This window comes from Balaenoptera musculus, chromosome 18, assembly GCF_009873245.2.
Source record: "Balaenoptera musculus isolate JJ_BM4_2016_0621 chromosome 18, mBalMus1.pri.v3, whole genome shotgun sequence".
Taxonomy (NCBI): Eukaryota; Metazoa; Chordata; class Mammalia; order Artiodactyla; family Balaenopteridae; genus Balaenoptera; species Balaenoptera musculus.
In genome coordinates, this window is record NC_045802.1 from 12,908,447 (window position 1) to 12,935,406 (window position 26,960).

At 40.2% G+C, this 26,960-nt stretch overlaps 1 protein-coding gene across 1 annotated transcript in view; it reads right to left on the reverse strand.

Annotated features, from left to right (window-relative positions):
- The window catches only part of SMAD9 (SMAD family member 9), a 59,572-nt gene extending 34,681 nt beyond the window's left edge, over nucleotides 1-24,891 (reverse strand). The window contains 1 exon segment of the mRNA XM_036831888.1: nucleotides 24,692-24,891. The gene's annotated coding sequence lies outside the window, so the exon portion shown is untranslated.
- Between the last annotated feature and the right edge of the window lie 2,069 nt (nucleotides 24,892-26,960).

The following is a 26,960-nucleotide window of genomic DNA, read 5'->3' on the forward strand; positions in this document are numbered from 1 at the left end:
TCTGTATCAACTGAAAAACACCTCCAGAGTCAGAAAAATCCCAATAAAAAACCTAGAAGAGAAGAACTGCAAAAATTAGGAAATGTTTTGCCCATTATTTTTCCAAGCATTGATTCTGCTTCATACTTCAATTTCTTTCTGTATAAACCTTTCATTAACAAAGATTGATTTTTCCCCCACCTTTCCTCAATAGATTTTGAAGCAGAGCCATATGATTACTCTCTCTGAGATACCTACAGATCTTGGTTCAGCTCTTGTTAAAATGACAAGAAGACTGGATTTCCAGTATCCATTCAAAAAGTAGTGTGCTATTTACTCTAAAATGTGGCTCCATGTTTTTTTACTCCCAAGATAAGTCTTGCATTCCCAGTTAGACAATAGGTAGTGAACATCTTACAAAGAGACAACCCATTCATCAGGAGGTCTTACTTGTCTTAAAACTTGAATTATATCACCAGAACTCAGCAGAGAGACAAGATAACAGAAAAAAAATAGGTCTTTAACTCACAGTAGGACCCAAATAGGGTTGCAACAAAGTAGATTATGTGTTACTTAGAGCCTTTTCTTAATTTAGACCAAATTCTAACATGCTTTACTGTTTGTATTAGAATGTTTTGATTGAAATTTCATGTATGCACAAATGTATATCATCACATTAGACAGTGCAATTCTTTCTTTCCTCCCTCCTATATTTGTAACTCTTAGTGTGTTTATAAAACATTCCACATTCTCAAGGAAAATAGAATCAAGGCCAACTATTTCAGCATGGATGATTTATCAATTACAAATTGAAGATCCTCAGAAATCTATTTTTACTGAATTGTTTATAAACTGAATAACTGTTGCCCTTAAAAAAAACCAAACTTTCTGTACCTTAGCAACCTCAAAAAGATACAACACAAGGCATCTTAAAGGTGCCCTTACTCCAAGCAATTCTGATCTATGAAAATCTGGCTTTGCCACAAATATAAATTTGGGAGAGATTATTTGTCTTACAAAATGACTCATTATAAATGTAAAAGTATGCTGCAATTTACAAAAATCTGATTCAGCTTCTTCAGGAATAAATACCCTTTCATTCAATAAATATTTACCAAGTTGTCTAGGTTGCAGTTCCTCTGGTTAACTGTTAAACTTTACATATTTTCTTCTAAAGGTATATCTAATAGAAACAATCTAGACTCCTTAGTAGAATTAAGAGAGTTCACATTATATGGCTACTTCTAAAATACAAGTCTAACTTTAAAAATGTATTCTGTACACTTTGAAAAAAAAATGTATTCTGGCCACCTTATCATCTAAACATTTTCGTTAGGCACTAAAGAACCCCATTGTTAGCAAACTGCAGAGCAAATCAAATTAGCTTTGGGGACGCTTTATCTTCTAAACTCTTTGCCCGTCAAAACACCAAACATCCTTAAAACTTTAAGAATTTTACAAACCTGCCAGCTTTTTTGTAAGCAATACGGTATTACTTTACTGATGTAGTCAATAAACCACTTTTAAAAAATGCTCCCAGTGTGTCCTTCAGAAAACTGTATTATTCTAAATATCAGATGATATCCATGTAGAATAGCTTAGCTCAAATTCAGAAAAGGGATATTTCCCTTTTTCTAAGAGATGTTTTGAAATGTTTGTGTAGGTAAGGAGGTATATTTCCACCTTCTCGTTGTTAATAAAGTCACCCAGACACCTTGGATGTCATTTTTTAACCCTGATGAGTGTTTAGGAACAATAGAAGTGAGTTCCCCTCCAACACGTCCATCCTCCTTCTCTCTCTGTCTCCCCTCCCCCCATCCCCGTTTCTCAATAAATGTGGTTCAGCCCAAATATGGGGAATGTGCTGTGGTGACACAGCAGAACAGTGCATGACAACCACACCACGCAGAGGACAGAAACATGTTTTTTCAAAACTCCCTATTTTTCATTCAGAACTTCTCATATATCAACACAAAAGTAATGTGCAGGGGGCTTACTCAAAAAAAGAATTTTTAATTTATTTCCGTAACTCCAGCCTGTAATTATGGTAAACACAGGTGATCTTTCACTTTTCCTCTTTCCACTTTGTTCCTCTGAGAAATGCGTATCTACAGAAGAATGAATGGCCATTTGCCTGGTATGACCAAAAACATCTTGCTACCTTCCCTGGTGCTTAGGTGCACTGCTAAGAGTAGGGGTTATTTCTAAAGAGCCCTCTAAACTATCCTGGCGAAGCCATCCTGAAGTAATTCTCAACATTTTCTTTTCTTTTCTTTTCTTTCTTTCTCTCTTTCTTGCTTTCTTTCTTTCTTTTCCTTCCTTCCTTCTTCCTCTCCCTCCCACCCTCCCTTCCTTTTTTCTTTCTTTCTATGAGGTACAAGTGACTTATTAGTTCCAGGTGTGCAACATAGTGATTCAACATTTTTATAGATTACACACCATACTAAGTTGTTATAATATCATCGACTATATTCCCTGTGCTGTACATTACATCCCTGTGATTTATTTTATGACTGGTAGTTTGTGCATTTTCATTCATTCTTTGATTCAGTCCACAAACCTTTGAGTGTCTACCATGCGTTAGGTGCTGTGCCGTGTGCTAAAACTACACAACAGCTTCCCAGATTCAAAGTCTTCATTACCTAAGGAATTAAAAGCATCTAAGTCAGGACACAAGGCCATTAAACTGCTTCAAAATATTTAGAGTCTTAAAAATGCAATGAGGGATATTTGGGGGGATATTTTTGGCTTTGCCAAATGGTTTATGGGGAAGTGTTGCTTTGTTTTCTTTTATTTTTATTTTAAACATAGGTAGCAACAAGTGATTTCATCATAGAGAGTCTAAAACTCTGGGCCAGCCCAGAAGCAATCTATTTTCTTCACTGTGCCAGGCCCAGTGAGACCCACAATCTGTTACTGGCACCCCACAGGACAGTTTCCCTGTTCCCTAGACTTGTGGATGGACCGTGAGACATGAACTTAAGCTGCTGCAACTTGTTAGGTTTTTCTCCAGGTAGAATCTCTGAAAACGTAGATGCGATATAACTGAGGAAACGACACCATTTAGAGTCCTAACATTTCTGTGCTGTAAATTTATCTACTTCTGCTGCTCCATTGGGCATCTGTCAACTGCTACTGTCCCACCGTGCAAGCAAGTGCTTCTTTAGACCTACGGTTAGGATTCTCGCCCTTGAAAAAGAATTCCAGAAACTAAAAACAAAACAAAACGAAAAACGGAATCTGTGCTGGAGTCAAAGTGAGCTCACCCATTGTAATGAGCTCTGTACATTTTCAAGCTAGAAAAACTCACATCCAGAAGAATGAAAGGGTGGCAAGGCGGTTGTTGGGTGAAAATTTTTGTCAATTATGATGATAGTATCATTGAAATATACACAACATGGCATTATTGGGTGACTAGGCTTAATTGTACCATTGACTTGAAAGATTAAGCTGGAGGGAAGTTCACCTCCTATTGGAGTCACCCAGGCCAGACAGACACAAGGAAGGAGCCTTATAAGATTATGGCTGATGGCCCATTAACCAAGAGGATAGCTGTGAATAATGAAGTCAATCATTGTGCAGAGCAAAAATTCTTCCATTGTAGATTTAGTCACTGAATCTAGACTAACAAGTAGATTTTTATGTGCTAAGGAGTCATGAAACACAGCAAGAGCCAAGAGGAAGTGCCCCAGCATACGGAGGCACTCCTCTCCCCCTGGCAAGTGTAAAAACAGCAGGAAAGACATTCTCAACCTTACAAATGATGACAAGACCCACAAACTAACTAAACTAAGTTCTTACTATGACGCCTTAGATGTCAGGCTGGTTCTACAAAAGGACACATTTTGACAAAATCAACCAAAACTTTTCATCAAACAGTCTGCTTATACTTAACTGATCCTTTGAGCTTTAAAATTGACATCACCACTGCCCATAAAAATTCCAGTCTTTTTAGAATGACCCGTGTCATACTACATCAGGGACAACGTACCTGTTTTCTCAGTTGGTTAAACTGTTACTTAGCAGATAATATCTCAGTGATGCTTAACTTTAAAATCAAGCATGAAGCCACAACTGAGGTAGATCACTATTTGCATACTTGAGCAGCAAAGCAAACAGAGTAATAAGTGAGATGTAGTTTCAAACAAAGAATATGTGAAGACATTTGCCAAGCAAGATCTCAAACAGAATACAGAACAACTCAGTGTTCTCCAGTCTTCTGGAAATCCTGGCACTTTATTTGGCTAGAAACTTTTAGTTGTAAAAGTAGAATGTAAGTAAAAATCATTAACATGTCCTCGCTTGATTTATTAAGTTAACAGACTTCTTGTTGAAAACCTAACTTTGTCTGAAATACCAAATGTTGATAAGAACGTGATTAACAAAAATTGATAGGCATAGGTGGATCGGCACTTTGCAAACAATCTGCTATTATCTTGAATAATTTCAACTTAAGCAAATTTGAATTTGCTTAAGTTGAAATTTGCATATCTTTAGACCTAGCAACTCCACAACCTGATGTATGTCCTAGACTAGTTTTCAAACCTCAGGTAGAAATGGTTAATAAAATCCAATTTATTGGATCTCTATCAGTATTTTAAAAAATAGACTGGGTTTTATCAGAGTCATTGCTCAGAGTAGGGAAAAGTACTATATCTTGAAGTTTTTGAAGTGATAGATAGATACACAGATACACAGAGAGAGAGAGTGATTTGTGTATATGTCCTGTTGGGTTATAGTTAAAACCAAGTGAAAGGCACTGCCCTAAATGACACTACTGCATATACGGTAATACTTATATAGCAGCATTATTCAAAATAGCACAAATTTGGAAATAACCCATCCATCAACTAGAGAATGAACAGATAAATGATGGAATAATCTCACAGTGAAATATCATACAGTAATAAAAATATACTAACTATACTGAGGGTTGATCTTAGAGATAAAATGTTAAATGAAAAACAAAGTAGAGCCTAGAAGACTACACAGAGTATGAAATCATTTTTATAAAGTTTAAAAACAGATAAACAAAAATTAAATATCTCAGAGATACATACATGTTATCAAATTATATTTTAAAGATCAAAGCAATGAAAACACAAAATTCAAGCTATTAATACTTGAGGCAGAGGAGAGGCACAAGAATTCCCCATCTTTCCTGCCTTGCCCTGCCCAGTCTCCTCCTTTCTCTCTCCCTTCCTTTTTTCTTTAATTAAGGTAATGAGGGCATTTTCTCCCCTTGATTTTAAAAGCATTTTGTGTTCACGGAAAAAAAAAAAAAAACCTAGAAAAATATGGAAAATTTCTTAAAAAGAAAGTCCCAAAACGACTGTTCATTCACACAGAAGTGCTAATCATTGTTAACATTTTTATGAATTTAAAACTCTTTCTTCTAAATAAAAATATTGTAAAATAGGGTTAGTTCAAAGATATGTCTTATATTCTGCCTATTTCAATGAATGAAATATTGTAAGCATTTTCACGTTAGTATTTTGTTTTTAAGGTTTTGTGGTAGCCAGAGTAATATTCAGCTTTCAATTTTAACTCTAAGTTGCATTTTTATTTCACTTACAATACTTTCTTGTGCCATAATTAAAAAAAAACAAACAGATTTTGAGCACTCCCTGTACAGATTTTACAGTTGGTTGTCAACAGTTTCAGAGTAATTGCTAAAACAAAACCAAAATAAACCCAGAGGCATTTTGCCTCTAGTCATATCTAAATCAGTCAAGGCATTTTACAATTCTAATTATATAAGTTGCTCATTAAGCTATCATTCTTACAAAAGTTAAAACACAGATAAGATTAAATTTCATTTGATCATCAACCACAGTTCCCAAATCCTCATGCCCTTCCTGGTATAACTACTATTACCTCTTTGGGCTTATTTTTAGATATTTTCCTCTTCATATTCACATGTAGATAGGTCCTCACCAAAAAAATATAGTATTAGTTTGAATTTTTAAAAATAGTTAATCATTCTGCAACTTGCCTGAGGGTATTTTCTATGTTAGTATTATATAAATATACTTCATTCTTTTAAAATGCTGCATATAGTATTCCATATTATGACAAACCCCTTTTCTGCTTAAGCCCAACCTGCCATTCAAAGGAATCTACCAGAGTGGGAAATCTACTGATAAAATATATTCATGTTTACCTGCTTGAAAACTGGCATCAACTGAAAGAATGTGGGGTATCTTGAGAGGATGTGAAATGGTATCTCACTGTAGTTTGATTGGCATTTCCCTAATGATTAATGATGCTGAGCATCTTTTCACATGCTTGTTGGCGATTTGTATATCTTCTTTGGAGAAAAGTCTGCTCAAGTCCTCTGCCCATTTTAAAGCTGCACTGTTAGTCTTTTTGTGTTGCACTGTAAGAGTTCTTTATATATTCTGGATATAGAGATTCTGAGATACATGATTTGCAAATATTTCCCCCTTTCTATATGTTGTCTTTTTACTTTCATGATAATGCTCTTTGATGCACAGAAGTTTTTAATTTTGATGACGTTCATTTACTTTTTCTTTTGTCACTTGTGCTTCTGGAGTCCTATCTAAGAACTCATTGCCAAATTCAAGGTCATAATTATTTACCCCTATGTCTTTTTCTAAGAGTTTTATGGTTTTAGCACTTTTATTTAGGTCTTTGATCATTTTCAGTTAATTCTGTGTGTAGTGTGAGATAGGAGTCTCACTTCATTTTTTTGCATGTGGATACCCAGTTATCCCAGCACCATTTGTTGAAGAGATTATTCTTTCCCCATGGAGTGTTCTTAACACCTTTGTCAAAACTCAATCAGCCACAGGTCCACAGATGGTTGGTTTTATTTCTGGGCTTTCAATTCTATTCCATTGATCTAATTAGCCTTACGCCAATACCACACTCTTTTGATTTCTGTAGCTTTGTAGTAAGTTTGAAACCAGGAAGTGTGAGCCTTCCAACTTTGTTCTCCTTTTTCAAGATTGTTTTGTATTTTATTTATTTTTATGGTTTATTGTCTCTTTTCTCCCACCATGACATAGGCTCTATTAGGACGTGGATTTTTGTCCATTTTGTTCACCACTGTACCCCAGGCTCCTAGAATAGGGTTTAGCATATAGTAGGTGCTTATATTTGCTAAATGAATGAATGAGGTCCTGAGAAGACAGAATTGTCCACAGCTCAGAGAAAATGGTGGGGGTGAGAGGAAAAAGGGAAAGAGAGGAAGATAATACCATGGTTGAGCAATTCCTGTCAGAGAAGAGTTGAAATGGCAGGAAGGCAGGTGGTTTAGGCTTGGGCTCTGGTGCCAAGGGACCCTTTCAAAGCCATATTGTCAGTGGGGCAGGAGCAGCTGGAGCCATTCTGGTGTGTGTCAGTGTTTAGTAATTCACATGTACTAAAGCTAAAAATCATTTTGTTACTATCACATTGAACATTTTATATTTTCCAAAAACAAACCATCAGATGAGATGAAGCAGAATAACCATAAATTGTCTTCTCTGAACTGAGAGGGAAAAGAGCTTTTGCATCTTATCTCAAGTGTCTCCATAGCTTTTAGGATACATAAATAATTATTTTTGATAAGTTTATGTAGTTTTACAATCATATCAGAAAACATACCCTGCAATGCAAAAGTACCATACTGACCTTCTAAAAAAATTCCAAACGAAATCTTCATTAAACACATTTATCACATTTAGTTAAATTAAATGAGTGAGCAGTGACATCAGCAAGCCTGAACACTATTGTTACTAATGGGACAGAAGCCAGTGAAGAAAAAGCAGCGCTAGAATATGTGGTGCAGTTCAAGATAAATGCTTTGGCAATTTTCTTTGATGCTCATTGCTTTCTTTTTCCATGTAAAATTTTTAAAATGTAAATAATTAAGGACGTATGAAGAGCACCACTACTGTTGAATATATATTCTGTAAACTGCCACTGAATAATTGCATTTTTCCTACATAACAGCAAACACTGCTGCTGTGAGATGAAGCAATCTATTGCCACTCCACAAATTAAGCCATATGGCCCCATCCGTTTCTAGGTTCCAAGACAGCACACCTACTTGCTAATAAAGAACCTGTTAACCAGAGGATGCAAATAGGCCTCTTATTTAACATTTTCAAAATCAACAAGGTGTTGTTGATATAATTTGGCAGAGAGTCTGATTTATTAAGGGAGTGAGATATGCATCTCCTCATCTGATAATGATTTACAACAATGTGTGAAGTATATAAGCTGCCACTAAAATGGCACAGCTCTGGGATTTGCCAGGTGCTAATCGCTCCACTCAAACCCTCAGGGAAAATGTACAATTTCCCCAGGGCAGTCATCCCAGGTTTAATTATATTCTGGGAGTTTTATTCCCTGGACAGAGGTGACAGTCTGGAGAGAGCTTTGCCTCAACTTGGTCTTCAACTCAGCGACTAAAAGACCATGGAGAATTCACCACCTCATCTGCAAAACCCACTCCGGGAGGCAACACTGTTGTTCATCCCTCAAATCCAGCTCACGTGACTTCCCCAGATGAAGTCTCTTCTCAGTCAGTAGCTTATACACATTCCTATTTTCACTTTGGATCGTAATTTATTTGTTCATCTGTCTCTCCTCTATTAAACGACAGTCTTTAAGGACAGAAACTGTCTTATTCATCTCTGTAGCTCCAATCCCTCCCATAAAATCTGCATTTAATAAATATTTATGATTATTTGTGTGACAGCACTATGTCACCTAGTTCTGGTGCCTGGGAAATGGTAGCTGCTTAATAAGTATTAATTACCGGAAATTTTCTTTACTCAAAATTGCACTTGTTTTCCTCTTTTTTGACATCTTGCTGTTGGAACTCAACTCAGGCTCTTACCATCCTAGACCAGTGGTTTTCAAGGAGGGAGGAGGGGTAATTTTACCCACCTTGGGTCACTTGGCAAGTCTGGAGGCATTTTTGGTTGCCACAACTGGGCTGGAGGGAGTGGGTGCCATTGGCATCTAGCAGGTAGAGGCCAGGGAAAATGCTAAACATCCTACAACTCAGAGGACAGCACCCCACAATTACCCAACCCCGAACACCAGTAGAGTCAAGGCTGAGAAATGCTGACCTAGGCTTTCATTTCTTGAAATTGACTCCTGGTCATTCTACTCTATTCCTACTCTTTCTCTCTTCTAATCTATTCTTCTGAAAAATCCTTTCTTCTAATTGAGGTATAATTGACATATAACATATTAGTTTCAGGTGTGCAAGACAATGATTTGATATTTGTCCATATTGCAAAATAATCAACACAGTAAGCCTAGTTACCATCTGTCATCATACCTAGTTATATAAATTTTTTTCTTGTGATGAGAACTTCTAAGATCTACTCTCTCAGCAACTTTCAAATATGCAGCACTATACAGTATGATCACGTGTCACGATGCTGTGCATCACATTCCCAGGACTCATTTATGTTATAAATTATACCTTTTGACCCCCTTCACCTATTCTGCCCCCTCCCCCACCCCCCACCTCTGGCAACCACCAATCTGTTTTGTGTATCTATGAGGTTGGCTTAAAGTTTTGGTTTTTTGTTTTTTTTTGATACCACATATAAATGAGACTAAAAATATTTACTGTCCTTATCCTGTTCAAAAGGTCTTACACTTTTTAAAATATCTTCATTTTTCAGTTAAGAGTTGCTGCTGGATTTTCAATAATACTATCACCATATTAATATGTCAAAAGCAGAACTAGAACCAAGTTTTAAAAATTCTTATTTCTAATCTACCTGCATTACAGCTCTCTTTACTCAAACGAAAGCTTTTAAATGAGGACACTAAGGAGCACAAAACAGACTCTAGGGGACGGCAGCTGATTTTTCTTCAGTGATCCACATTTCTAGAGCTACAAAGACCACATGGCCCTTCTAATTTCATTTGCAGCACAACTGCTGTGTCACCGAATGTTATATCACACACTGGACTGTCATCTCTTTTGCTGGCTAGATATCCTCTAATCTAACCATGATTTGTTTAAAATTAATGTGACTTAAGATCGGTGGGGTTTTAAAAACAAAGAATTTTTTTAAATATCTGCTTTTTTTTACTTATATGACTGTATGTTATGAAACTCCACAGAATTCTTAAATGTGAAAAGTAATATACACAAATAAGTGGAAAATACATATATATATAGTAGTTTTTTAGACTCTTTCCATTAAAAATCACATTCCACGCAAATCATATATCTGATAAGGGATTCATATCCAGAATATATAAAGAACTCAACAACAACAGAAAAAAACCCAAACAACTCAGTTGAAAAGTGGGCAAAGCACTTGAATAGACATTTCTCCAGAGAAGATATATAAGTGGCCAATAAGCCTGTGATAAGGTGCTCAACCTCATTAGTCTTTGGGGAAATTCAAATCAAAACCACAATGGGATAACACTTCATACCCTTTAAAATGGCTGTTATCAACAAAACAGAAACTAACAAGCATTGACAAGAATGTGGAAAAATTAGAACCTTTGTGCACTGTTGGTAGGAAGGTAAAATGGCTCAGCAGCTGTGGAAAACAGTTTGGCAGCTCCTCAAAAATTAAATGTAGAATTTCCATATGACCCAGTAATTGCACTCCTAGGTATATACACAAAGGAATTGAAAACAGGTACACAGACACTGATTGGTAGTCATACCAATGCTCAGAGCAGCATTATTCACAATACCCAAAAGGTGGAAACAACCTACGTGTCCATCAACAGAAGAATGGATAAACAAAATGGGGCATACATACAATGGACAATTATTCAACCTTAAAAAGGAAGGGAATTCTGACACATACTACAACACGGATGAAACTTGAAGACGTTATGCTAATGAAATGAGCTAGACACAAAAGTATGATTCCACTTACATGAAGTAAATAAAACAGGCAAATTCATAGCAACAGAAAGTAGAATAGAAGCTACCAGGACTGAGAGGAAAGGGAAGGGGGCGTTTTGTTTAATGGGTACAGAGTTACAAGTGAGAGGATGGAAAAGTTCTGGAGATGGATAGTGGGGCGGAAGCACAACAACATGAATATACTTAATGCCATTGAATTGTACACTTAAAAATGGTAACTTTTACGTATATTTTACCACAAGAAAAATCTTATTCCAAATGTTATGATAATTTGCTTCATCACTACCTTCAAGGGATTTTACAAATAAAGTCTCCTTCTGCCAAAATTAGAGGGTTTTTTAAAACTCTAATTTTGAGTTGGAAAATAATGTGCCATTGGTACATGGAAGCCTTGAAAGAAACTAAAATCCCTAATAACATAAAATGCTGGGAAATCTTCGCACACAGCCCAGGCCCAATTATGTAGGTTACTCACCTTTCAATGGCCCACACTCACTGCAGGACCGTCATAGTTTTGTGCAGTCCGGGCATTCTGCCTGCCTTTCAGATCCTTTCTTCCACTTAATGCCGAATCATGTAAACATATCAATTTTCTCTGACAGTGGTAGTTTGGGGCAGCTGGGGAAGAGGGGAGTACTGTTTTAAAAATAACATTTCCTTCTACATGAAGAAAAAGGGGAAAATATGGAACAATCTCTAGAGAGATTATTTTTAAAAATGAGATCTACTTTCTATCTCAGAACCAACCAAGAGCAAGTTTATATACCGCTAATTGATATTATTGAGCTTTATTTTCTTGGAATCACTTATTCTCATACAAAACAAATAACTAAATTAAACAAACATCCACAGATTCATCAGCTGTGAGCATTTTGAAAGAAAGCAGAAATATAAATTCCTTTTCATGCACTATCACATCCAATATTTAAAGTTGTGTTAAAACCTACTAATATTCCAGAATCTCTATGACTTCAAATCTATTGGAAGGTCCACACAATTTGAAATTCATTCTTCCATAAAATTGACTTTATAATCCTTCCTGGAATAGGACTATAATAGAATCTACTGCATGGGAATATTATTGGGTTAAACAACTTTACCTTATACTACACAACTAAGTACAAGAATATCTGAAGTTAATTTCTAAATATATTTTTTATCATCACTCCTGGATTTGGGTATACTGTGGCCCAGAGGAAGTGACATATGATCACTTGATTCTCATCTGATAAAAGCTCAGAGATATATCAAAACCTTCATAATGCATAAGACACACACTCAATCTCACTTTAAAACAGAACTCCTGCAACAGCAGATTGGTTTCTTTTTATATTAATACTGAATTTCACATAAAATAAAGGCCCTAACTACAAGTGATATATTATGCCTAAACCAAGACATGGTTATACTAGGCAGCCTTGTGTTCATGATATGAAGTGCTAAAGTAAGCTGATGTCATTGGAACTTATGCTTAATAAGCCTGTGAGAAGTCTTAATCTATGTTCACTTAAATCCCTGAGACACAGTTCTCTTGGCATTCATATAGTTTGATTTTTCAGCTAGAATGTCAATGTTGGTTAGACATCATTTATTAAATTTCAGATTCAGAATTATTCTGGAATTAGAATTATTGGAGATTTAGAATTATTTCTTAAAATAGAGAGACAAGAAACATTTTTTATTATTGCTCATTACCATTTCTTTTGGAGACAGAATTATTATTCCATTGCCTATTTGGTATTTTATTTATGTCAAATGTTGTAAAAGAGAAGTAGAATAGGCATTAGAGCAGCAAAAAGGTGTGAAAATGAATAAAGGAAAACCTCATTCACAATGGAGTCAGGAAGCCCTGAACTGACAGCTCTCATAGCAGCTTACTTTATAGATCCCATCAAGAAGAAAGACATATCCCAGCAGGATGAAGGAAGATTTTCTCCTTGCCCAGCAACAAAGCAGCCAATGAAAAACTGCTGCAACTCAGCCAATGAGAAGTCACAACAACCCCAAACTCTCACTCTCCTCCAGTGAACTTTCATTCAAAACAGTCCTTCCCAACTTCCTCATTTCCACTATAAAAGAATGCTCCTCTCTTTTGTTCTCCAGACTTGCCTACAGTTTTCCATAGTTTGCATGTCCTTAACTGCAATTCTTCTGCTATTCCCAAATAAATTTGACTTTGCTGGCTAAACCACTTACGTTTTGTTTTAAAGGTTGACAGAGGGAATCTAAAGAACACACCTAATCGTGTGGGTCACTTTTAAGGTAGACTTAGAATGCTACATATTTTTTCCATGTAGTTTTCTGAATATTAAGAGCAAGATTAAACATTGTGTAAGAGTAAGCAATTCATAACACTTATAAGAGAATGTCAACACTACCTTGGGAAGATTACCGCATAAGCTTCTAGCATTCCAACCTATATCCTTTACACTGTCAGCAAATGCTTGGAAATACTGTATTATACTGTATATATCACCCCACAAGTGTGATATTTTATTATTCAAGTTTGGAAGGGCCCACAGTTTAACTACTGATTCCATGAACAAGAGACTACATAATGTAATGGATTGAAAACACAGGAACTGGAGGAAGAAGACTTGAGTCTGAATGTTAGCTCCATTGCTAATTAACTGAGACCTTCAAATTAACCACTTCAATCCTGTTTTCTCCTCTGTAAAACTGAAACAATAATCATTACCTTTCATACTGAGAGGATGTGTACAAAAACAATTTGAAAACTGTAAACTATGTAAGGACACTCTTTTTTTATTATTAACAGTTATACTTCTGCTTATTCCTTATGCATACCTCACTGTACAAATAAAATGCATCCCCCCCAAAAAAAAGGGAAAAAAAAGAAAGAAAAACAATCTAATAATGGATCAGAGGCAAAGAAAGAGAAAAAAGGGAGGGGAGGATAACTGTTCACATCAAAGAAAAAAAACAGTGTCTCAACTATCTCAACGTATCAGCATTTCATTAGGAATTAAAAATATGACATATTTTTCTTCCTGATCAGCTTCAACTGCTACTATTCACCCAGTAGAGCTGATGGATAGAAATTTCTGAGCCCAGGGACTTCCCTGTGGCCCAGTGATTAAGACTCCCTGCTCCCACTGAGGGGCCCAGGTTCAATCCCTGGTCAGGGAACTAAGATCCTGCGTGCTGCACCGTGCGGCCAAATAAATAAATAAATAAAGTTCCATGCTACACCTATTTAAAAAAAAAGAAATTCCTGAGCCCATAATATACACTTTCTATATAAGTCCAGAATTCCAGGATCAGACAGAAAGAGAGGGAAGGTGAGAAGATAGATGGACCCTGAAAGAGATGGAATGAAAACTGCACAAAACTTGACTATCCAGCAATTGTCTCTGTACAATTGCTGATAATTGAGAACAAGCAACAAAACAAAAAAGAGTTCTACCTGCCAAAACAAATGTGTTATCAAGCCTGTACAAAAAAGATCACACAGGATCTATTTGCAATTATTTTCGACTCAGTTTAAACAACAAGCATGTTTCTAGGATTCCCAAGCTTACAGCAAATCAGAGCAGCAAACGGAGAGGGAAGAGGAGGTGCTACTAGCAGGTAGGACAGCAAAGTGAAATCAAAGCTGGCAGCTTGATGCCAAGGAAGGGGACCAAAACAAACAAGCAAACAAACAAGTGGAAATCAAAAAAAAATCTATTAAGAAACAGTCACCAAATCTCCAAAAGCCCAAGAGTTTGAGGTCATTGCATCTGGTAACTACCATCCCCTCCTCTGAGCTCCAGAGCTGCTTGTGTGCAGTTTCCAAAGGTGGCTCCTCAGGATTCTGGAGATTGGAGGGAGCCTTGGGCACAGCAACAAGGGATGGCGGGAGGAGACGGACACCAGGGGAAGGGGGGCGCCCAGGACTCTGTCTCCCTGTGGATACCACCTTCCACCAGAGTAGCCCTGCTTCACTCGGCTTTACTTCCTGAGGCTTCCTCGATGAAAGGGTCTGCTGGTTAAAATGATTTTTAAATTATTTGACTACTACTAACTCCAGAATCCTTCAAAGCAGTATATCCGAATGTAGAAATGGAATCTATTCCAGGCGTTGGGGAGAGGGAGTGATGAAGAGGCAGAACACAGAGGATTTTTAGGGCAGTGAAACCATTCAGCAAGATAGTACAGTGGTGGAGACAGGTCATTATAACCTTGTGCAAACCCACAGGACACACAACACTAAGAGTGAACCCTACTGTAAACTATGGTCTTGGGGTGACAGTGTAAGCCCTACGCTCTGGTACAGGCTCTCAGTAGCAGGGGAGGCTGTGCACGTGTGGGGTCAGAAGGTATACGGGAAATCTCTCGTACTTTTCACTCAATTTTGCTGTGAACCTAAAACTGCTCTAAAAAATAAAGTTTACTAATTTAAAAAAAGAGAAAGAGGGCTTCCCTGGTGGTGCAGCGGTTGAGAATCCGCCTGTCAATGCAGGGGACATGGGTTCGAGCCCTGATCTGGGAAGATTCCACATGCCGTGGAGCAACTGGGCCCGTGAGCCACAACTACTGAGCCTGCGCGTCTGGAGCCTGTGCTCCGCAACAAGAGAGGCCGCGATGGTGAGAGGCCCGCGCACCGCGATGAAGAGTGGCCCCCACTTGCCACAACTAGAGAAAGCCCTCGCACAGAAACGAAGACCCAACACAGCCAGAAATAAATATAAAAATAAATAAATAAATAAAAGAGAAAGAAATAGATCCTGTTACGCCTCTTAAAGCACCATTTTTCTCCCTGTGCTCCCCACGTGCTGGTAGCACCACCCTCTAACCACTAGTCCAAGCTAGAATGCAGGAGCTACGCTTGACCCAGAACAATCCCACGGAAATTCTATTCCTTCCTCTCCCTCCATCCCATACCCCACAGGTCACCGAATCCTGCGATGGGCCCTGCCACACACTTCTTAGCCATGTCCCACCCTGGATGTCCTCAGTGAGTCTGGATCACTCCAGGCAGCTGTCTTCAACCGTGCCTCCCCCCTCAGCAGCCCTCCCCCCAGAAAGCACCCTCCCTGTTGGGCCCTCACGCGATGTCATTCCGAGTCCTCAGTGACACCTTGCTGTGAGTCTGCAGCCGAATGGACAGTATCTGTTTCCAGGGGTGGGGATTAAACGTGCTTTGTTTGTGCTTTAAAATATTTTTATCCAAATTTCTACTCTGGGTATGTATTTGCGTATTTTATATAAAACAACAACAGTAAATATCATTGCGGGGTGGGGTATGATTTGATGCTTTTGGCGTTCAATTTCAAACCAGGCTCTTCACAACCTGGCCTCCCCAACTACATTCCCAGCCTCACTAGTTCTCGCTCCCTTTGCCCTTGACTCCCTCCCCTCTGCCCAGGAGGCCTGTGTGCAGCCAACTCCTGCTCCGCCTTCAGGACCAAGCCGGAAGGCGACTTCCTGGAAAGCTTCCCTGCGGCCCCAGATAGCAGCATGAATCGGCCTCCACGGCTCCTCTGGGCTTCCCCAGCACCTGGCACAGACCTTCACAGTAGCACCATCACTTCTGACTCCTTATATTTGTTACTTGTTTTCCCCAGAGATGTCAAGCTCCTTCTAAAGGGCACAGGCTGTGCCACGGGGTGGTCAGTACAGCCTAACACCAGGTCTGGACTACAACAAATGTTGCATGAATAAAGGTAAAATCCAGTTTTATCAGTAACATGAACTATTTTATTATCAAGCCCTATGTAATCAGTCTAACTGCTGACCTGAAACCCATTACTTTGCTGATGTGATACAATAAATTCTTCTGAAGGGCAGAATTACATAATGTGTTCCCTCCTTCCTGTGCATGTAACAGACTATCTACTGAAGGTGATGTCACAGAGAACACCAACCTGTACTTGAATACCTGTAAAGTGTTCAATGGCTGTGAAGAAAATTTTAAATGTTTTTAAAAATGATGTGGGCAATTTAAAATGTTTTCTGGATGTGCATGTACTGTGGGAGGTTGAGTTTCCTGGCCACAGGCTGCCTGAAGGATGAGATTAAAAACCGATAGAGGAGAATCACTAATGAGCTGTGTAATGCATTGCTGTTCAGATAAGTGCAGATTTTTACTGGCCAAAGGCATTCATGGTGTATCAACCATCTCACCAGCTTCGCCGGATGCGAATGTGGGCATTCAGATGCACTGTACCACTTCAACTGGTCTTCACCTCCCTTCAAACACCCCTTTGATTATGTGATTTGCCTGTTCAAACCCTTTAGTATTTCTTTTTTGACCACAGGACAAAATGGAATCACTCTCCTGTGCCTACAGATTAAAATCCAAATGTCTTCTCCTTCTTTCCTCCTTACCCTATGAAACACCAACCTATCTTAGGGGAGGAGAAAAGGACATGGTTGAAGGAAGAACTAAATTTATCAAGTAGCAATGATGAACCAGGCATGGTGCTAGGCACTGGGTATTTCAAGATAAAATATGGTCCCTTTCCTGTAAGATATTACAGTCTACAGGAGGAAACAGAAATCTAAACACATTATTACCAGACAGGTGACAGGTGCATTATTATAACTGTTATTAAAAGGGCTGGGGAAGGTTTCCGGTAGGAGGGGCCATGCAAACTTCCTCAGCCAGTAGAGAATAACTGGGAAAATCAGAGCGGTAAAGGCCCAGGGATGCCCTCAGCATTCTTAAATTCCAGGCCTAGGGATGCCCTCAGCATCCTTAAGTTCTCACAGGGACTTACTACCAGAACCTCTATTCCCATTATGCCTTCTATTTCACCTCTGGTTAGAGTGCTGAGCCCCATATAATACTGTCCTAATTATCCTTGTCAAGAGTGACTCAAAATTCACACACAGTTAAAATGTAATTCTAACCAGGAAAAATTAGAGAAATCCAAATAGGTCAATTTTTTGTATAAAAAAACTTACTATTGGGTAAACAATTTGATATCTGCTTTCCTGACCTCTCTCTCTCTTTAATTAGGCTAAGAAATCCTGGATACCGGGATTTTATTTTGTTATGCTACTTTATGTGGTTACCTTTTATTTAAATAAATTTTATTTATTTATTTATTTTTGGCTGCTTTGGGTCTTCGTTGTTGCGCCCGGGCTTTCTCTAGTTGCGGCGAGTGGGGACTACTCTTCGTTTTGCGTTACGCGGGCTTCTCATTGTGGTGGCTTCTCTTGTTGTGGAGCATGGGCTCTTGGCTTGCGGGCTTCAGTAGTTGTGGCATGTGAGCTCAGTAGTTGTGGCTCGCGGGCTCTAGAGTGCAGGCTTCAGTAGCTGTGGCGCATGGGCTTAGTTGCTCTACGGCATGTGGGATCTTCCTGGACCAGGGCTCGAACCCATGTCCCCTGCATTGGCAGGCAGATTCTTAACCACTGCGCCACCAGGGAAGCCCATGGTTACCTTTTTATATGGTCCAGACCGCCTGGTTTGGGGTCTCATAGGCAGTGTAGGTACAAAAGGCACAGAGTAAATAATGTTGAATGAATGACCAAGTGTATCAGTTCCACTTTCTAGAGCAACTACTACATCCACAAAATCACATTTTATGACCCCCAAACATAATCAATACAGTATTTTTAAAAACTTTTTAAAATGAGTATTTGCAATCAATTTAGATCAATGATAACACAAAGGTGTCATCCTTTGAAATAACACCCAGACACCAACTTGCCATTGTTTGCAAACATCCAACACCTAACGACTGCTCTGTGTAAACACATAATAACTAATAAATCCTAAGGGAAGCATTTATGTACACAAGGGTTTGTCTCTGACAAACATCTGATCCAACTTCTGCTCCTAAAAATGAAATCCTACTACCCCTAGGATATCAGGCAAGAATGATATAAAGGCATTAACAAGTGAAAGAAAAGCACTTGGGACCTAAAATCTTTTTAGTTTATAACATTTTCTCATTTTTCACATTCATTGGCTTCTAATAATCACTCATATCATTAATAATAATCACTCATGTCATTAATCCCTGGTGGTCCCACTTTATGAACAAGTCGTGTGCATTTCAGTGTGGTCATTGGGAAACTGGAATTCATTTTCCCACAGAAACAATGTTGCAAATGCTGATAAATTCCCTGGCCAGCCCACCAGGACCCTGTCCACTCCCAGTACACATAGCCTCTAATACTGCTAAAACCAGCCCAAATAGGTGACATCCACCTTCGGCATCTGCCGACCTGCTTTCTGCTGCACCCTTTGCCCAAGCTCAGGCACCTCCAATCCTCACAACTGTCCTAATGCACCAACTTTTAAATGACCTACTCTTTCTCCTTTCTCCTCCTACCAAACTCTAATTCTCTCATGTGTGATTCTTAGCAAAGAAAAAAAGCAAGATGAATGAATAGATTTGTAATCAAGTGCGAATAATAGGAGATATCAAATATTCTACCAAGAGATGGAGAACCCTGATGAAATCTGTCATTTTTTTCTGAGTTATTTTCTGAAATGCGTTACCACCAAGTCAATTAAATTACATACAAGTACTCAGAAAGCAACTCGTAGCACTTCAGATGAACTCTACCATCCATCAAACGCTCCTTAAAAAAAAAAAAAATCTGCAAATCTGCTCTAAACCTTCCAAAGCCCATAAGGGCTCGGGACAAAATCCTTCAAAGGCTTTTGATAAACTGCCTCATCTACCTATTTCACAATGAACTGCATTTTGTAAAAACAAACTGACTCACACACACAGTAACTAAAGCAAATCTACGTTTGATCAGTTTCTAAGCAGTTTAACAGATTAAAAAAGAAAAATATTAGGCCACATGGAAGAAGATGCCCCATGGGTTAAGAAGGGTTTGTGAAGGCACGTGGCCCCCTCTATCTGGGGATGTGCTCTCGGAATCGGCCGGGTGAAACTGCTGCTCCCTCACAGAATGTTCACACCTCCACCGCTTCCAAACCCTAAGCTGTTTCAGAACGAATCCCCAAGGCCATTAACACATCTGGGTGGCCCCCAGAGAACATGTGAACTCTGCAGATTATCTGTCCAGTGGCTAGAGAACTGGATGGCCACCCCTGATAATCCCAGTGTCTGTAAACAAAGACAGCTTTGCACTACCGCAGCCCTAAACCCATTTCATGATTGAGGAATACACGTTTCCTATGTACAGTCCCTCCAAGTTAAATGTGAAAAAGGGGAAAGGAAGTGGTCAGATATGAAATATTAAATTTCCCTAAGGGAAAATTCATATATAAAAATAATCCCCACCAGTGATATCAGATAATCAGGAGAGACGCAGGGAGAGAGAGAGAGAGAAAGAAAGAGAGGGACTTTGATATTTAGTATTTCCCCCTGAAAAAGAAAATCAAAACTGTCTTCTTGGAAAAATCAGAACTTTGTAGGACTCCTTTACACTGATTTCATGGGTTAAATTTTTGTCTTTGAATTAAATATGGTTTAGGGAATGAAGGGGGAGAACCAACATTTCGTCAGTGTTTAGGACTTCTGAAGTGATACAGCTTTGTATACACACATTTATAATTTGTCTCTTAATATTTATGCATTTTCATTTTAAGTTTTGCATTTAAATTTTATGTCATAGTCTCTCTGGTTCTTAAAAAACTGGTTTGAGTTGATTAGATTTCCCAACTAAAACTGTATAATGGACTATATTATATAGGCATGATATTTATACACAAATTATATTTTTTGCATTATATTAACTCTATTCATTCTGAACCACTGAACAGAATACGATGCACATTAATATGGGATATAGTATGGTTTGGTAATGTAATGAGCAAGGCACAGAAGGGAGATTCAGCTCTCTGACAAGATTGATAACAAGATTCTTTATACATCCTAATCTGACCAGAGCAGAAGCTCATCTCAGCAGCAGTCGGCTTTTTCTTTTGTGAGCATAGTTTGAAACATGTACACTAAAAACAGTATCAATTTTTCTGTGGCTATTGCTGGGGGAAGGGGGTCAGCATATCGTGTTACCAATTTTCTGTGGAATCCAATTAGAGTTTCATTGTGGTAGCCATATCACATTAAAAATCTGGTCTTTTTTTTTTGCTAAATGGTTTCCATTGTGTATTTAGTGAATCTGATATGGAAAATTGCTAATGCAATAAGAGTATCATATAAGCTTTCCTGACTGTAATGCTCAGCCATAATATTCAGGAGAAAGAGGCTCAACTGGGCTGGGGTGAGGGCTTATTCTCCACAGCCTCTTAACACGTCCTCAGCTCAAGTTCAACACTGGCTTCTTGAAAGATGGACCGTTAAGACCTATCGTTTAGGGGAAACTCCTTTGCAGATTTTATTCCAGACAAGACCATGGGTTCAGTGAAAGACATGTCAATTAATTAATATTTATTGACTGAGCACTAAGCAGGGCACTGTGGTGGGCATGAAGGGAATGAAAACGATAGATAAAAACACAGTCCGTTCCTTCACAGATCTTGAAAGGATTGTCTGAGGATAAGAAATAAATTAGCATATGAGTAATTCAACAGCAGACAAGATGGGCAAGAGTGCAAAATGTCAAGAGCCACAGGTGCTCAAAGGAGGACACACCTGAGACCAGGGGCATCAGAGGAGGACACACCTGGACAGGGCCGTTAAAGATGAGGAAGATGCTGGTAGGTCTGTGGATTTGGTGAGAGGTCGGGAAGCAGGGGAAGGCATTCTAGGCCTTAGCATGAAGAAACGTGCAGAGGAGAGGAAAGCCAGGGTATGCAGGGGAAATCACAATTCTTTATTTTAATTGCAGCATAAAATATGGAAGAAGTGGGAAGATAAGCCTGGAAAAGTGGTCTAGGGTCAGCTCAAGGCTGATGCAAAAAGAGAGTAGTGGGTGGTGTTCAGGATGGTTTGGGGTAGGAAGTGTCAGGCTGAGGTCCACTGGCAAGAAGAACATCCAGCTTCCATGGGTCTGATGGCTTCTAACGCTAACAAACATCTTAAAATCTTAACTTTAGTTAGCTCACGTTTCTTAAGAGACATCATTTATCGGAATATTTATTTTAAAATGTTAGTTTATGGCCAAGGGATATTTGTTTATTTTTTGTTATGCCCCTACTCATGACATGAACATTTACTAGGTTAACAGAAAAAAAAAATTCTGAGGTGCTCATACTGTTATAACTACTTACGAATTTACTGTTTGCTTTTTTTTTTCCCCTTTAGAATAACTTTTCAACTCACTGGCAACCGTAACCAAGGAAATATAAATCCAACAGCCTAGAATTACAACTATTTGAAGAGATTCATGCTTTCAATGTACTGCTACATTTACTGTTTTATTCTGGACTATTCCGTGTTTCTGAATTCCTCATTAAATGTTAGAAGTGATAAGCAGAAAATCTGCACTAAGCTTCGTTAGAACTTTAAAATTCAAGGTAGTATGTTTTGTGAATTAAAAAAAAACTTCTTCATTTTCATAACTTTTAGCTTGCCTTGTATCAGAGTATATTTTGTGGATAAGTATTATTTCCAACATATTAAAGCCAAACATGATGAAATTGCTCTTTTATTTATTGCAGAGGGAATGTCAGATATAAACTAGTTAGTTCTAAGTTCTATAGTGACCACTTATTAAACACCAACTCTCCAAATGTGGCAAAGGAAATTGAACTCTCATTAAAAAGAATTAAACTATTTGTAAAATTGAAATTGAATATTTTAATCTTTATGAAATAATTTCTTGACAGATTTTTTTTCTCCTCCAACTGACCACGTGATTAGAAAGGATAAACAAATTTACCAGTTGTTTATTACTTCTAGAATCCTTAGCAATGTTTCATTAACAACAAAAACCCCTCTTCTTTCTCATTCCATGGTCTTGGGCAATCAGAGATATAGTAGTTGACGTCTGTGAATATTTTCTGATTACTCATTAACTGGGGATATATAAGAAAAAGAAAAAGATTTTAAAAGGAGAAAAGTCAAATAGCTCATGCTGACTTTATAAGACTGATGACAAAGACGTGAGAAGTGCAAAGTACTTAGAGGTTTACCCTAAGATTTGTTTATGTCTTTGATTTTTAGCAAACACTGTAGTGATAAAAATGAGTTTGCTCAGATCAAGAATACGTTGGCATTCTCTTAAACATAGCTTGAAACCACAGGGTTCAAGCAAAAAACAGCTCTGGCAAAGATAGCCAGTCAAGCATAAAAATGGGAGTTGGTTGTGTCAGAATAGATTAACAAGCTGAAGGCTGTCTGCTAAAGACAGCAGTCTTGCCATCAATGAAGGCGATCATTGCCACTAAAAGTTATTTTTCTGATATATTATTTGAAGCTTCTATCATAATGTATTTTAAATGCTCCTTATTTATAAATGATTACATCATCTTCTTATCTGCAGTATCCTTCTTGGATAACCACAAACTTGAGAGCGGTCCAAAATCCTGCTCATGGTTTCCTACAAATATAGGGACACTTACTTATTGAATTGTCTATTTAGAGTTAGGAAAATGTGTTTGGATTTTACTTTTACTTCCTTTTTAAATATAGATCACTATTTCTAAAATGTAAACATCCAATGGCATTCTCTGACACCGACAGGAATCCCAAGGCAGAAGATATGTCTGTAGGATTAACATGTCACTCACCCAGAAGGATGCCCAAATGCTTGGCTCAATTATGGCCAAGGAGGTAGCATTATTAAATGCCTCATGACTTTACAGCTATTCTCTATTATTCCTGTTCAACAACGCTTCCAAAAGATTATCCGAGAAATCTGGCAAGCCACTGAAACGGTACTTGTAAATTGGATCCATTAAAAGCAATCCACAGTGTCCTGTGGGTGTGTATCCGACTGTGAATTACTGGGCAAAGGATTTACGCCCAGTTTTATTCCCAAAGTCGATTTACATCATTTGTAGGTTATTTCTCACGCGTACCAGTTCCAGCCCAGAAACAAGTCAACGGAGTATTTCTAAACTATCATTTCAAATTTCCACCGTCAAGAGTGCGAAGAGGAAGGCATAGTAACGGGAAGACTTGTCAGCGATTAGCCATCCATAAAAATGTGTCCCGTCCCCCCGCCGCCGCCCCGCGCTCCTCCTTCCGATCACAATGCTGGCGTCAGTAAGTCTCCTGTATCTGTTCCCCACCTCGCCCCCCTCCCCTCTGCGGAGAGTTGGCACCGAACAGCAGACGAAGGAAAAGACAAACACCCCAGCTCCCAACACAATCCAAGCGCTAGCGCAGAGACACTTGAACAACATTCCTAACTTTTCTTTTTGCTCACTTCGCGTGTCTCAAAGGTAAGCAGAGTAAAAAAAACCCTACGAGATACAAGGCCTGGGAGGCCAGCGGAGTCACATATACTACCCCGCACCCCGGTTTCTCCACTGTCCTCTCCCTCCGGCCACAGCAAACAGTTACTCAGCGGCAAATCGGGGTCTCCACGGCGCCTGTCCTCGGTGCTCGGCCCCTTGCGGTACCCAAACCGCGGGCTGACGGCGAGCCCCCATCCCTGCCCCCCGCCGCGGGCCAAGCGTCCTCTGACAGGTCCCAGGTGCCGGCGGCCCCCGCGGCCGCAGCCGAGAGGAAGGCGCGCGGCCGTCTCCCCGGAGCTGCCCCCTCCGGCCTCTCGCCCACCCCGACCCACCCCAAAGAGGCCCCACCAAGAAATACAGGGATGGAGAGTACAAAGAGCCAAGCCACACACCAAAGAGCCTCCAAGACCTCCCTGTGGAAGAAAAACTTCGCCGCACACGCATCCACACACGCACACGCCCAGCGCGCACCGGGGAGGGCAGCTCTTACCTGTTCCCCGCGGTGCCGCTCATCCCTCCCCCCCCCAACCCAGGTCTGGCCGCGTCCCCTCCCCCGCGGTGGGTGCCCCGGCCGCCCGCTCCGAAAGCCGCACACTCACCGCCTGGCTGAGCGCGCCCAGCGCCTGCAGGGCCCGGCGGCGGCGGCGGCGGCGGCGGCGACCGAGACAGCGGCTGTAGCGGCGGCGGCGGCAGCGGCGGCTCCAGTCGGCGTCAGTCAGACTGGAGCCGCGAAGCCTCATCGCCCGTATTAGTGCGCCGACCTGGAAAGCCGCCAGAAGCCCTGCTCGCAGGCCCGCCCCCACCCGCCGCCCGCCGCCCGCCGCCCGCCGCCCGCCGCGCGCCGCCGCTGCCGCCGCCGAGCGCCCGGACCGCTCCGGGAGCCCGCGAAGAGGGGGAGCGCGGCGCGGCCCGCGGCCACGTGCGCGGAAACCCGCGGCGGGGGCACCTCGGGGAGGCCCGCGCGAGGGGGCTCCTAGCCCCGGGCTGCGTCTGCGTCCTCCCGCGAGACCCCGGACTCCCCTCGGTCCGCGATTAAGCTCCCTCGGCGGGGAGGCTCCCGCCAGCGCGGGGCAGCTCGCGTCTCTTCCCCGCCGCGCTGAGACTTCCTGCCTCCACCTGGAGCCCGAGGCCGGAGGGCCGTTACCAGAACTAGAGATACGGGACCAACAAATCGGTTTGGACCACCCCCCCCCCCCCCGCCCCTGAGTGACTCTTTCTGACCTGTCTCTGGGCCCTGAGGGTTGCTGTTATTTGCTGTTTGTTTCTTACTTGCTTTGCAGAGTAAAGGGGATCATTACTCCCACCGAGAGCGCCAGAGTAGCTGGTTTGCCCTTGCATAAGCAGAAGAAAAGCTACTCACTCTGAGTGGTGAGTGGTGGTTAAAACAAGCCATATAATTTTGTGGGTTGTCATTTCCTTACCCGTATTTATTTGCTTAACAGCCTAGCATATATAATATATACTCTTGTCTAATCTAATAAAGATACAACCTTATGGGCCGTGAACAACGTTAATGGACAGCCTTCCTTGCTCATGGCCTGTCTCCTCCCCCTGGATAGCCTGCCTTTGGAGGTCACTGTGGCCTCCTCCAACTCACTCAGAATTTGTTTAGGAAATGCCACCAACATACTGATGGCCTCTGATTCCCCATCAGCCAGCAGCTCTTCATAGCAAAGGCATTTACTGTAGAGATGAAAGTAGAAGAAAGCCACATGGGACAGTATTCAGTTTGCTCTTATGTGTAGAAAAATGAGTCCTCCAGAAGGTCCTGATACCCCTGAAATGCAAAGCCGTGAATTTAACTGCTTTTTCTCGTTCTCAGAGCACTGAGCTTTCTTCCTGTGGCAGATGCCATGTTTGCATTATCATAGTGTTGTCAGTTGAGCAGTGACCTTGTGTAAAACAGCATTTGTGGTAGAATTTAAATCATCTTTCTACACCTGGCCCATTTTCCTCTGCTCCAGGCTAGGTGTTAAGTTGGAGATTGTTCTGGGTGTGAAACTCCAGGAAACCTTTGGACTGCTAAGAACTACAGGTTGCACTTCCTGTGCACTTTATTGCAGGTAAACTAATGAGGTCACACAATTGATAATATGTGGCTTACTTTTTCTTTTTTTTAATGTTATTAAGAAAAGAAATGGCCCAGCCACTGTCTGTTTCCTTTGCTTATGTGCATTAGACAATGCAGAGGACACAACGCAGAGCAAGAAATTATAACCTCTGCAGTACTGGCTTGTGCTTCTGGCACAGTCTTTTTAAGTTCACAGAATTCTCTGGGCTCTTGGCAGGACTTGGATATTCAGATTTTTTGTGTGTAGTCTGCTTTTTCTGTACATTCTCATTTACATACCATGAAATTTTGGCATCGAGAAGTTAGCCTGTCACTTATACAATGCCTATCACTTATCCCTCAAACCTAGTATAGCAGGTTAATCCTTTATACCCAAGAACAGTAAGATCTGAGTTCCAAGGAGAAAATACCCACTCTGGGAAGGAAGGCTCAGAGCTGACACTCCATTTTTCAGAAGCTGAATATCCTTGGAATAGGAAATCCAGACTCTTTGCTTTATTTTTCCCTCTTGATTTCTTGATCGGCTGCAAGTTTTATTGCTTGTTAGAACTTCCACCAAAAAAGTACATAATGGGAATCATGTGAGAGCTGAGACAGTCACGGGTTGTGATTTGGTAGAAACACCAGTAAAATTTTGGTTTAAGACCTGAAAACCATGGCAAAACGAAGCTGAATTTTCTGAATTACAAGAACTCCCCCTTTTCTGAATTACAAGAACTTGGCTGAACATGAGCTCCTGCAGCCCATAAAGAGGTGGTAGGAAGGGCAGCCTCCTTACCCATGAGAAGGTTGGTTCT